A 14046-nucleotide genomic window follows, 5' to 3' on the forward strand; every position below is an offset into this window, starting at 1 on the left:
GTGGTGTGTGTGGTCCGGTAGTGGCAGAATTGTGGTCCGGTGGTCGCTGGGTTGTGGTCCGATGGTGCATGGATGTGGTCCGGTGGTGGCAGGATTGTGGTCCGGTGGTCTCTGGGTTGTGGTCCGGTGGTGCATGGTTGTTGTCCGGTGGTGGCTGGTGTGGGTCCGGTGGTGGCTCTTCAAATTTATTCTAATATATTATAATTTGTTATAATAAATCATAATTTATGATAATCATAAAATTAATTACAATTAACCTGTTACAACCTGTGATAATGGGTAAAGTATAATCACTTTCCTGAATTTGGCTAAAATGATGGTAAGGTTAGCTTATTTCTGGATTTTCAAAAGGTTGGCTTAATTGTGGAAGATCGGCCAAAGGTTGGCTTATTTTTGGCAATTTTTCCTAAATTATAATGCATCGGGGAATTTTCGGGCTTGTGCCTAGAGGTGGGCATGGGCATGGGCATGGGTCGGGCCAGGTCTGTTCACAGGCTCGGCCCGCGGGCTTGAGTATATGACGGGCCGCAGACCGGGCTCGGAATTTTAAAATTTGTCCACGGCCTGGCCCAGGCCCATGGGCCTGCGGGCCAGGCTCGTGCTTCTCGCGGGCCGACCGATGTTTTATGTTGTATTTTTTACAGTTTTAGGGTAAAAAACAAAGAAAAGGAGCGTTCGGCCCGCGGGCCGGCTCATGCAGGCTCGTGGCGGTGCGGGCCGGAAATAAAATTTCTTGAGCGTGACAGGCCCGCAGCCCACGTAGCGGACAACGGGCCGGGCCGGGCCTCGAGCAGGCTTGGGCCGGGCGGGGCCCAAATCTTGTCAGGCCAGCCCGCGTGTCGGCCCGGCCCATGCCCACCTCTACTTGTGTCCAAGTTGGGTTAGAGATATATTGGACCTTTGATATAGGCCATGGCCATGTTTAATTCACCTTAAATTTATTGACCTGATGTCCTGATCTAATTTGATTTGAAATTATTCTTTCTTATATTAGTTGACCTAGATTTTTTTTTCAGACTTGAACATATCTGATTTGAACTTATCTTTTATAAAACATACTATTACTAATATTATTACTTTGTATTTCATTGCTAGTATTACTAGTACTATTATTTTATTATTATGCACAAATTTAATAATAATAATAGCATAACTATTTTTTTAAAGAGCACATAGTATATGAACATACAATTAGAAATAAAAAACACATATTTTATTAAATATTTGTATTATTGTCTATATTTTATTATTCATATTAACTTTAGCTGATTAATTATGTTATTATTAAAATTTTTGAATTAAAGTAGCACAATGTATAGTATTATACTTGTATTATTGTCTATTATTTTATTATTCATATTACTATTAACAAGACTATTAGATATATTAGTGGTGAAAGTTTAGATAGGCAAGTATATAAATAGTATTTTTTTTGTTAAATTGTTTATCGTAAGAGATAATTAATAATAAATATTTTTTATAAGTGTGATGTAATAATTATTATTTCATAATAAATTTTGAGGGTAGTACGTTAGGGGTAATATTTATGTTATAACTCATCCATAATTTTGTCTAATAAGGTTAAATAAGTTCCAATTAGGTCCAATAAGGTCTAATAAGTTTCAATCAAGTCCAATAAGGTGTAATAAGTTTCAATCAGGTTCAATAAGGTCTAGTAAGTTTCAATCAGGTCAATAAGTTTCAATCAGGTCCAATAAGTTCCAATAAGGTTCAATCAGGTCCAATAAGTTGAATCAGGTCCAATCAGGTCTAATAATAAGTTCAGTTCAGGTCCAATAAGTTCAGTTCAGGTCCACTAAATTCAGTTCAGATAAGTTCAGGTCCAATAAGTGAAAAGAGCGCACCTTTAGGTAGGAATGAAACAATACATAATGATAACAAAAAAAAACATATATTGAAAGAGTATGCAAAATCTATTTAAAGAATACATTCTAAAAATAAAAGATAGATGTTACTTTTATATTGATGACATGTTTGAATTTAACTAACAACATGTTCTTTGTTACACCAATCAATTGCTCTTGTTTTTAGTATAAATAAACCTATAAATATATATAAATACATGATGCTGAACAAAATTGTTAAATATTATTCTTATATTGTTGCCCTAATCTATGTAAATTTTGTTTTTAAAGATAGTTGAAATCTCTTACAGGGAAAAATTTGAAGGTGATCTCAACACCATTAGGTTATCCTATGCTACTCATGTTTTATATAAACTAGTAACATATACTTTATATTATTCTGCCAAAATTGTTAAGAAAAAAAAAACAACATATACTATCGTCATGTTCTTACATATACAACATCAAAAATAACATTGCATATCGAAATTGTTTATTAGAACAAATATAAAAAAGAACATGTACAAATGCCAAAAGAACACTATTATGATCTTGAACACAAATAGTTTGAAATAGTGATATCAACGATATTTATAATAAAAGCAACGACATTGATAATAATTACCAACATTAATAATTAATAAGTACAACAACGACAATAATAATAATCCTTTTGAATAAATGTACAAGTGAATAGTAGTATTAATAGTACAACAACAACAACAATATTATTAATAATATTAATAATAATAATAATAACAACAATAATAATAATAATAATAATAACAATAATAATAACAATATTAATAACAATAATAATAAGTTTTTAAATATAAGCATGATATGAACTTATCTGACCTGAACTTATTAATTCTGATCTGATCTGATTTGAACTTATTTTTTCTGATATGATCTGAAATAAGTAAAAATAAGTTGACCTAGACATAGCATGTATATTAGTAGTCTATGCAAATGTTCGGTGTAAGTTTTGAGGTAGTTTGTGTTGAACCCTAGTTTGATGATGACAAAGGAACAAAGATACAAACTAAGTAATAAACTAACAAGTTGTTAAGTGAATGGATTTTTTCGAGGTATCATTAACAAGAGAAAAGAGAATATTAAGTCAAAAGAAGAAATCAAGTTTGGATTTTGAATACTAAGTGAAGATGCTCAATGCACTGATACTGGAGATGCGTTGGAACAAGAGGACCAACGCAATGCTTTTTGTTTCTAGTTCCAATGTAAAGGAACGAGTAAGAACCGGTGAGGAATGGTGGCAATTTAAAAAGAGAATGAACATATGTTCCTTTGAGTCAGAAGAAGAATACTAAGTCAGAAGAAGAAATCAAGTTTGGATTTTGAATACTAAGTGAAGATGCTCAATGCACTGATACTGAAGATTTGGAACAAGAGGACCAACCCAATGCTTTTTGTTTCTAGTTCCAATGTAAAGAAACAAGTAAGAACCGGAAAGGAATTGTGGCAATTTAAAAAGAGAATGAACATCTGTTCCTTCGAGAGGAACAGACGAACTTAACACTATCATGTTAAGTTAAAGAAACTAACTATTAAAAGGAACTAGACATAGGTTGAAGCAGTACAACGGTTAATATGTGACAATTGAGTGTTTTATGCCTAGATTCTAGGAAACCGTTATTATTTAGTAAAAATCTGATTTTAAGGAAAAATATTTTTTAGGAAAATATTTTATTTTTATTAGATAATTAAAATCCTATTTTGGTTTAATGAAATTTTTTTCTAAAGATAATATTTTACAAAAGGATTTAATTTTGGTTTTATTAATTAATAACATTTGTTAATTAAAATCATATTTTAGATACTGCTTAAGTGGTTGCTAAAATAAAGGAAGTCGTATTATTCCTAACACGCGTTTGTATTAGATCATGGTGATCATGATTATTAAAAAGGAATGTGTTCCTCTAGTTGAGGAACATCATGGAATTTTTTTTACCACTAACTCATGTTTTAATCCCACGTTCTAAGTAACTGCAATAAATACTTCTGTATAATTAAGTTCCGAAGGTGTCTGACCAAGTGACTTAGTAAGTTTAACTAAGTAAAGTATCAGTGCCTTTATTCTCTCATAATAGCCATTTGTTCTTTCCTTCTTACTCTAATTTCACTAAGTTTATTGATCATTTTATTTTGGTTTTGGGGTAAGAGGATTTTGAGTGAAGTTATGTAAGAGAGAAAACTCAAAGCGAGTTAAAGTGACAAAAACTTCAAGTGTCGTTGAGAGGAACAACTGTTAATAGAACAATTGTTCAAGAACTTGAGTTTAGGAACTCAAGGTATGGCCCATGAGTAGAATTAGGTTGTAACAAAGTTGTTTGGGCTAATTAGTGGAAGTGTTGTATTTAAAATCCCCAGTGGTTGAGGTTGTTTCTTTTTGTTGGGCCCAAAAAGTTTTTCCTTGTAAAAATCCCTTGTGTTCCTTTAGCTTGTTTTTTTTGCTTAATTTTCTAATTCCGCAAAAAGCTACGTTTATTTATACAAATACAATTCACCCCCCCTCTTGTATTGTTTCCAGTGAAATAATAGTTTGTACATAACTTTTAACTATTGAAAATTTGTTTTAATATATGATATGTAGCTTTTGGAGGTAACTTTTAACTTTTAAGTAACTTTTGCCAAAAACTTAAGTTAGTTTTTAAATATCTTTTGTTAAAAGGTATCATTTTTACATATTATTTACACATCAAAAGTTTTTCAACAACTGCTATCACTGAACACATACTTTACACAACTAATTTCACAACTAATAAGCAAAAACTTATAATTACTTCCACATATAAAAGTTAAAATGTTAAGCTAACATCTAACTTGTCGAAGAGACCTTAGGTAATATTACCTCAATTCTTAGAGATTGTCGTGCTACCACTCTATTTATTTGCCTTTACATGGTTGAGGAGCACTTCCTTGATTATGCGACAATTAGGACTATAATAGACGCATAAACTGGCTTTGTATGGGAGGAGTCATCCCGGCAAGCACAATCATGATTAATTTATTAGAGGGCACAAACTAGATAGAGTTTAACATTCTGATTTAGATTCTCAACTTGAGAGAATAGTTGCAGATATATAATCATGTCTCCTCATTTATCACCCAATGATGAAACATACCATCGTCTTGTGACCTGGTCCAAAAGAAGAGCAATATGAAAAGCTAAGCCCAAAAATCGTTATAAATACATAAAGCCTATTTATTAATTCAAGCACAATTAATTATACATTATAATTAATTTTACTTTCAAAGCCCATTTTCGAAAAGTACAATTAATTATTTTTTATAATTAATTGTATTTTTAATAAATATTTTTTAAATTAAAGGATATTAGAAAAGTCTGATTTTATCCTTAGGGTAAGTGATTTTCGCATTTTAAATAATAATATTTAATGAGGATAAAAATAATCTTTTAATGATTGTATAAGATAAAATCCGACATGATTTGCAGATGAGTTTCGCTCAACCGAATGCGCATGGGGCGCCAACGTTGCGTATGCACAACATTGAGACAGTCAACAAAATGTAAAAGCGCATACGTAGATGCGTGCTGCACAACATTGACACGCGTGGCAAATTACTGTTGCGTGTCGTGCAACAGGAATGTGTGTCGTGCATCCTCAAATCTTATCCGACTTATTCCATTTTTCTTATAAATAGACCTCATTTTTACTCGATTTTTAACACACTTTTCCTACGCTTCCTACTTGAAAATCCCTCTAAATACTTTCCAAAACACTTCAAACACATTATTAATCTCCCTTCAAGCTTCAAGATTATTCCTCTAACAGATCGTTATTCAAGACCTAGGCGACAAAAGGTACAATTCCTAAGGGTTAATTCCACTTCACTTCATACTATACTAACAATATACTTTTTATGATGTAGATCCACAAAGAATTCATGCTCATTTGTCTTTTTCTCTAATATTTCCTTTTCTTATATCATATACATAGCATTATTAATTCATGCCTATAGGTTTAATGCTTTCATCACCGCAAATGCCTATTTTTGCTAATCAAGACCTAAATAAATGTTCTAGCACCTAATAAGATAATATGGACAATTGATTTAGGATCCTATAATTTTATGGCATAAATAACATTATCACCAAAAATTAGTCTTTTGTGTTTAATGAACCAACATAGATTAATTTTAAGATTACATGAAAATATTGTATGGTTACTTATTGGCATAAAACTTGAACATGAATAATAGTAAGTATATGCTAACAATGGGATAATATGATTCTTGATCATATTCGTACCCCCAACATGGACTCTATATTTTGGTTCGTGACCAATTATGAAGTCATGAAGGAGAAAACTACATTAATTGAATAAGTCCCTAAATTGTTCTTATGGTTTATCAGTATCGAATTAGGTTTATGAGTCTTCCTTTAAAGACTTGTTCACAACTTCTTTTGCAAAAGGAATTTCAAAAGAAAAACCTTTACGATGAGTTAGTTAAATTTGCGCTCATCCTGTGTAGGCAATAAGAATATGCCTACAATTTGACAACCTCATTGGGGAGCCTTCAAATTTAATTTTTGATGAGTGAGTGAAACTCGAAAAAAGTGATTCATACTTGTTTTATGACTCTTATAGTTTTGCATATACTATTCTTGAAGCCATTATAAGGTCTATGGCCTTGCCTCATATGCATGAGACCACCCCAAATGTTAGTCATAAGAAAACCTATGCAAACATGACATTGCTCTCTTGTTCCTAACTTAAGAGTGGAGTGCGTCTTACACGTGACCCTCTTTTTAAGAAAATATACGATGCGTAGGATCAATCTATTAGTTATGAACCCTTTTAAGCCTAAATCTAAGCCTGACCATAGTATTAAACATAAATCATGACTCTAGATTGCAATTGCATATTATGCCTTACATATTCTATATTATTGATTGCTTGTTTGCTATGTTCAACATGATTTACCCTTATATTGACCTCGAATTAGGCTAGAAACACCAAAAAACGACCAATAAATTGTTGAAATGAAAAAACATGCATGAATCTTGCATCACACGCAAGGAATTTGGCCTGGCGCATGACCTTGCATGGTACACAAGCTTCTTGAGTAGCACGCAAGCCGTTTACGTGAGGAGTGAGCTACACATTGTTTCTACGGTTCAGGTTTTACAAATTCATTTGTTGGTTTGGTCTATCTTTGAGTTATCATTCATGATCACTTTTAGTTCATCTTTTCAAACAAAACTCAACTAATTCAAAGATAAAATCGATCTTTTCCATGCACATCATCTAAGATTGAGTCTAGCTCACGTCAAAACCTAAGCCACTTGCATTTTTATGTGAACCATAGTCTATGTCAAGCCCATATGTGCTTCTCCCAATCCATTCCAAAGTGAAGTCCACATGCTTCTTCCAGTCTACTCCAAAGTCAAGCCAATACGGTAATCCTATTCCATTCCAAAGTCACGACTAGGTTGTAACAACCCGCACTTCCGAGCCGCTAACTAATCACACTTAAGATTCACTAATCACAATCAACTCTTAATAAATCTCGAGTATATTTACTCGCAGCGAAAACATAAAATTTTACATTATCCTGGACCTGTGGGTCAGGGCCCATAACACAACACCGTCAAAATCGAATATCATACATTTTCATACTATATAATATTTTACTCGACTCCTTAATAAAGAATATTTTATTCTCAAATAAATACTTGAATAATTCTAGATACAACCTCTGAATAATTAATCTAATTACAATTTCATAACCAAACTCTTTCTTTTGATCCACTCCGAGCCTCCAACACCAACTTGCAAATTACTGAAGAAAATACAAAACAAATAAAACTAAAATGAGCAGAAAATTGGTAATTTTACTTCAGCCAGTCAAAACAGTTTTAGTTCGCAAAAAAGATTTCATATCATAAACAAACTTATTAATTATCCATGAAAACAATTCATCCTTTAAAATATATCGCTAGTATTGCTCAATCACTTGACACAAATTGCTGGCAAATATAGGTTTTGACAGAACATAACGTAACATAACATTTTAGAGTAATCGACCTTCTCTAATCTTAACTAAAATTATCTCCGAACCATTTTCTCCACCTGTACCTTGACAACTTTTTATCTCAGTTGCTATTTCTTACAAATCATATTCATCTAAACAAAAAACATAATCGGAACAATTCCAATAATAGAACAAAATCTTATTCCACAAATTCACACATAGAGATGCATCTACAATCATGGCCATGACTATAAACGATAAATGATATTAAACATAACACAAACACATGCATGTATGTAGGATATGATAATCACTCTAATACGATATAAAGTTACCTCAATACGATAACCACTTCAAGATAAACCAAGAACAATTATATGCAACCTCCAAGAATCATAACCTTGACCTCCATCTTAGCTTGAATCATATATGTCTCTATAGCCATCCTCCAACAACCACCTCACAATACTAACAACAATTATCATCCATCCTCAGAACAATTCAGATAAACAATTTGACTTGCCATACTTTCTAAACCGTTTCATGAAATATTATAACACTTATATACAAACCATTTTGCTAATCTAGCTGACATCATCAATCTCACAAGATAACTCTAATGAACCTCGAGTATAGAGAATATGATCAAACAACATAATTATAAAAATAAAATTTTATAAACTTACTTAAGAAGGACCAATTCATATTATAAGCTTCAATCGATTAACTAAAGACAAAAGATTCAATCTTTAAGTTTGACAAATTCATAACATGATTTATTTTGCTAAACAACGATAAGATTTAGAACTGCACTTATTTATGAAATCAGAAAATAAAACCAATTTGCAGACACTTGAATTACTTGAATCAAACAAGAGGTGGAAGAAAACTTAGATTACACTTCTGAATGAGAGGAGTTGTAACAGCCGGTAAATAATGAGGGTTTAGTATGTGATTAAGTAACCTAAGTCACGGAATTTAAATGTGATCGTACGTAGATAATACGTATGATAAATTGTATGTGAAAATAAATTGGGAAAAATTGACAATAGAGGTCTGAACTTTGGGTGATAATTTTCAAAAGGTCTGAACTATTGTTTAACCTGTGTAGGTCCCAACTTTAGGGGGTCTTAACTTTTAGCGGCCTTAGTGACTTCAAACAGGCTTAATAGGTCATCACTTGTAAAACTTGGGTCACATCAGAATAGTTAATTGAGGGAGGGATGTAGGAAGTAGGTGAGATTTAAAAAAAAATCTTCAGTTTTAAGTCGTTGAGGCCCGCTAAAAGTTAAGACCCCCTAAAGTTGGGACCTACACAGATTAATCAATAGTTCTGACCTTTTAAAAATTATCACCCAAAGTTCAGACCTCTATTGTCAAATTTTCCAATAAATTGTGCTTATGTGTAATTGTTGCTTGGAAAAAAAAGAAAATAATATAATAATAGTAGTAACATTAGTTAAATGAGAGTATGAATAATGTTATCTGAATTCTAAGGTTGGCTTATTATTTTAAGAAGTCGAAATTGTGAGAGTTGAAAATTATTGAAAGATAGGAATTATGTTTCAACTATTAAGCAAATTAACGGGTATGCTTAATAGAATGGACTTTAGAGTTCCTTTTAGTAAATGGTGTTTAGGTAAATCAAGGAAATCTATGTTAAGGGTATTTGGGGTGGAATAATCATTTTTGTAGGAAGTTAGACCACTAGCATGTAATATAATATAAAATTAAGGATTAGGTTAGGACAAAAGAAGAGCAGAAACTTCTGTGTAGGATCAAGTATGATTGAAGACCCCACTTACCTTACTGAAGGGCGAATCACGTGAAATAAAAACCTCCAAATATAGTTCACATGTACCCAAAGACATCACAAAAATTTCATCACAATGTTCCAAGGAAACGTTGCTGTCCAGAATAGAGTCTCTCACTCCTTCTTCCTCGCCAGACCTGCGGTAGTTGCAGGGTTTGGATTCCTCTTCGTTTTCTTCAATTTTTCTCTTTAAAATCTTGCATGCAAAGCCTAATTCATATTCTATATATATAGGTGCATACTGGGAAGGGAAAAATTCAAGCTTTAAGTGCCAAAAAGTTCAAGAAGCAAGGCCATTTTCTTTAATCAAGGAAACAGTAAGTGTATTGAATGTTTTGGGAGAATTAAGGTACTTCCTTTAGGTATTTTATTATGAAATTTTGTGTGAATGTTACCTTATGTTTTAGGAACAGAAAAAAATAAGAATCACACCTTGAGAAGAAGGAGAAGTCGAGTTCCTACCTTTGGAAGTGAAGGTACACAAAAATCAACCTCTTTTGGAACACTAGTTATATGTAAATCTTGGAAAATTATTAAGAACGATTTTAAGGATGAATTTCTTTGTTTTATATTATCATTAGCTACTGTATATTAGTATAAAATGGGAATATTCATTGCATGTTCATAAAACAAGTGGAATTTATGTTCTATTTCTATGCTAGAAACTAGTCACATGTTTACCGATTTTGTTCATGAGATTTTTGTGTGTGTTGGTATTTGAAGTATTTTGGAATGATGTTTGGTTGATGGAGCAGTAGCTTAAGTGATAATTAATAGGTTTCATGTATAGGCATTCATGGTTAAAAAGACATTCTTGTTTTGGTCATTGATTTTTACATTTAAAGGGTGACTAAACTACCTTGTCTTTTCATGTTTTTTATAAGAATATGTTTAGCAAATGATAAGTGAAAGTTTTTGGAGAATTTATTTCAAAAACTCATATTATTAAGCTACTGTATTTGAGTAGTAAACCTTGTTTGAAGTGCTTCTTTATTCAATAACACACCAAAGAAGGAGGAAATACACTTAGAAATCGCATTTTTAGAGACAACTATGTTTAAGTTTTGTTTGAAAATTTCGAAGAATGGATTTCTTTACATTAGTTGGAAATTTCAGTAGGTTCAAGGTTTAAGAACTCATATTATCAAGGTTAGTTTCAAAGTTATGATTTATGCTAACTAAATGTTCGTTTAGGAAATCTAGAAATATCCTTTTTACTTATGATAATTCAAGTTCTTTACTAGTTGAACTATATGGTCAAATCTTGATTTTGATAAGTCATTATGCACCTCAATTGTCATTGAACTACTTTCATAAGCTCCTTCAATCATTCCTATCAAAGTAAGAAAGAGTTTTCTTTTAGGGAAATTACCATTGGTAACCTTGTAGTTTTTCGGTTTCCTAATGGTAACCCTATGTCTTTCAAATTCCCGATAATGACCTTGTAATCTTGTTGAATTCCCAAACGTGACTTTTTTTGTTAAATTTCCGTTATATCTAACTGCTAACTTAATACACGCATAACCCTATGTCTTTGCAAATTTCAACCTCAAATTTGATCCATAAAGGGGTAAATTAACCCCCAAAACTGACCAGAATATTTTTTCGAATCACAAAATAATGCACACAAATCGACATATTTCTGGAACGCAAATTATTCCGAAAACATAACCCTGCTCAAGGTTTTTGGGGGTAATTTTAGTCCTTCATGGGTCAAATTTGAGGTCGAAATTTGCAAAAAATGATCAGATTCGCCTCAATTTGCATTTTATAAACATCTTAATTTGCGTGCATTGATTTAACAGTTAGATTTAACGAAAAAATTCATATTTGGGAATTCAAGAAGAGTACAATGTCATTTTTGGGAATTTGAAAACCACAAGGTTACCATTGGGAAATGGAAAAACTACAAGGTTACCAATTGGAATTTCCGAACTTTTTAATAACGGAACATTTGTGAATTGTTTTAGAAATTGTGATAGACGATTTTGAGTTCTTTTTGCGTATAGAAGAGGAATGTGTGTATAAAGTATGAGGATATGTCCTATAAAAGCTTGCAAGCGAGTAAATAGTAGGAGTTTAAACTCCAAATTGTGTGGAGGTCTGCATCTTGATGCACCTCAGTGTGTGATCTCTTCTCCCTGCGCATCAACATAAAACCGTTTTAACCTTGTGTTTGTATTGAGATGTTTACAATGAACTTGTGAACATTTGAAGTGTGTAATTTTATGATAGTGTTGTTTTTCCCAAAATATTGATTTGCATAAGAAACCTTGGAGTGTCATTACTCCTTATTTTCAGCCACCATATTAGTTTTGGGTTGATTTGTGTACCAACATAAGCTGATTTTTTGTTCTATGAACCTGTCCTGGTGGGGGCAGACTCTTGTGCAGGAAGTAGCAAGCTAAGGTAGGCAGACGGAAAGCTCTAGAGAAGTAATGTCTCAACAATCATAGCAGACCAAAGCTTGAACATGATCATCTTTTGCAACTTAAACTCTGTGTTTATGAAGAATGTTTGGATGTACATTATGATATTACTATGGGCCTGTAATAATTAAACTATATTTTGTGTGATGTATGTTTCTTTTAAAATCAGCTCGTAGAGTCCACTCAGCCATATTAATCGGTTGACTCAAGCAGGTGACAGCCTCCGTAACATTTTACTATGATTTGCCTTCCGCTAATGCTATTAAGTATAATTTTTAATTGATTTAAAGAAAGCTATAACGGGGGCTGTTACAAGTGGTATCCGAGCCAAGGTTTTCTTTTTAAAAAGGAAAAGATGATTTCGTTACTTATCCCCATATAGGTAGTCATTATGTTTTAAACATGGATGTTTCTAAAACGCTTTGATTGATCATGTTCAGGGAAGCTAGGAAATGCTATGATTGTAAGAGTAATATGCCTAATAGGACAAATAAATGTGTGTAAATTATGTGTGTGCTTTTTAAGTATACGTGTTATATATGTGTAAATTGGATGTCTACAAGCAGTAATAGTAGTGGCAGTGGATCCAGAATCATCAAGAGGGGTAGCGTGTATTGGGCAGTAAGCATGGATGGTACCCGTAGGTACCAGGCAGAACCGGATATGCATATAAATGAAGGACAAGACCTTCTTGAGTTTGCAAGAGCCAAAATGATTGACATATAGGAGTATAACCGACTATATGAAATCGGAGATCATAACCCCTATACCCGTCCGGGGATTCAAGCATATACTTTAAGCACGACGCTACCTCAGTACGAACCTTGGATAACCTTCCGCCTCACTTACTGGAAGTTGTTCGTATTATATATATAGCAACATTGTCCTTGCTGGATGATGATGTCACAACGGAAATGATGGACAAGAACTTGATTAGGTGGGACGGGAAACCAGAAGATGTGTTGTTAGAGATAGAGAGAACCAAGTAAGCGACTAGTACGCAGGATATGAGTAGAGGGGCCGAGTATTGGGGTGACCTGTTTAACCGAGTAGCTCTCCATGAATACAACAGAACGACAGAAGAGAGAGGTTCCATCCGTACTCCTCCTGGCTCTGCCGCTAGCACGACTCCGTCCCGACCACGGAGGTTGGATGATTACGCTACTAGCATGGCTCCTCCTCGATCAAGAGGCTCTAGAGGATCGAGTAGGGATTCCGTTGTGCCAGGAACAGTGTTTCAAGGTAGGTACTCTCGAGTAAGCAATCCAGATTATGCTCCCGAGACTCCCTCATCTAGTAGCGACGATAGTGGCTACGCTTATGATCCCTATAACGTACGCTAGGCTAGTATGAATGACCAAGTGGAGAGGTTAAGGAAGAAGCTGATCAGTTTTATTTCTTTTTAAGAACTATTATGCTAATTTTACGAATCCAAGTTGTATGGTTAGATGGTTTTATATGTTATGTTTAAGGTTGCAAGTATTCGAAATAAAAGTAAGAGTTGTTGTATGAAGAATGTGTAGGATGAAATTATTTCTTCCAAGTAGTTAATGGTTAATGAAATATGTGGGTTAAATTTCTTATGAACCATTTATTTTCAATTTAGTCAGTATTATTTGATGGGAACTACTAAGAATATACAAATATTATTTTATAGGTTATGGCGAACATCGAAGTGAACAATGAAATTCGGCAAAATGTGGAAATCATTGAACAACCGGGATAGCCGGATAATTCGCAAAATGAGCAGATACGCCAGTTAAGGGAGATAAACACCCGACTACTGGCAATTCTGGAAAAACAAGAGCAGAACAAGGACAATGAGGAGGGATAATTTTATAAGAGACTCGCGGCTTATAAGCCACGAGGATATGATGGTGAAGCAGACCCAGTGAAGTTCGAAGACTGGGTAGCCTAT

The sequence above is a fragment of the Beta vulgaris genome, chromosome 3 (genome assembly GCF_026745355.1).
Source record: "Beta vulgaris subsp. vulgaris cultivar EL10 chromosome 3, EL10.2, whole genome shotgun sequence".
Taxonomy (NCBI): domain Eukaryota; kingdom Viridiplantae; phylum Streptophyta; class Magnoliopsida; order Caryophyllales; family Amaranthaceae; genus Beta; species Beta vulgaris.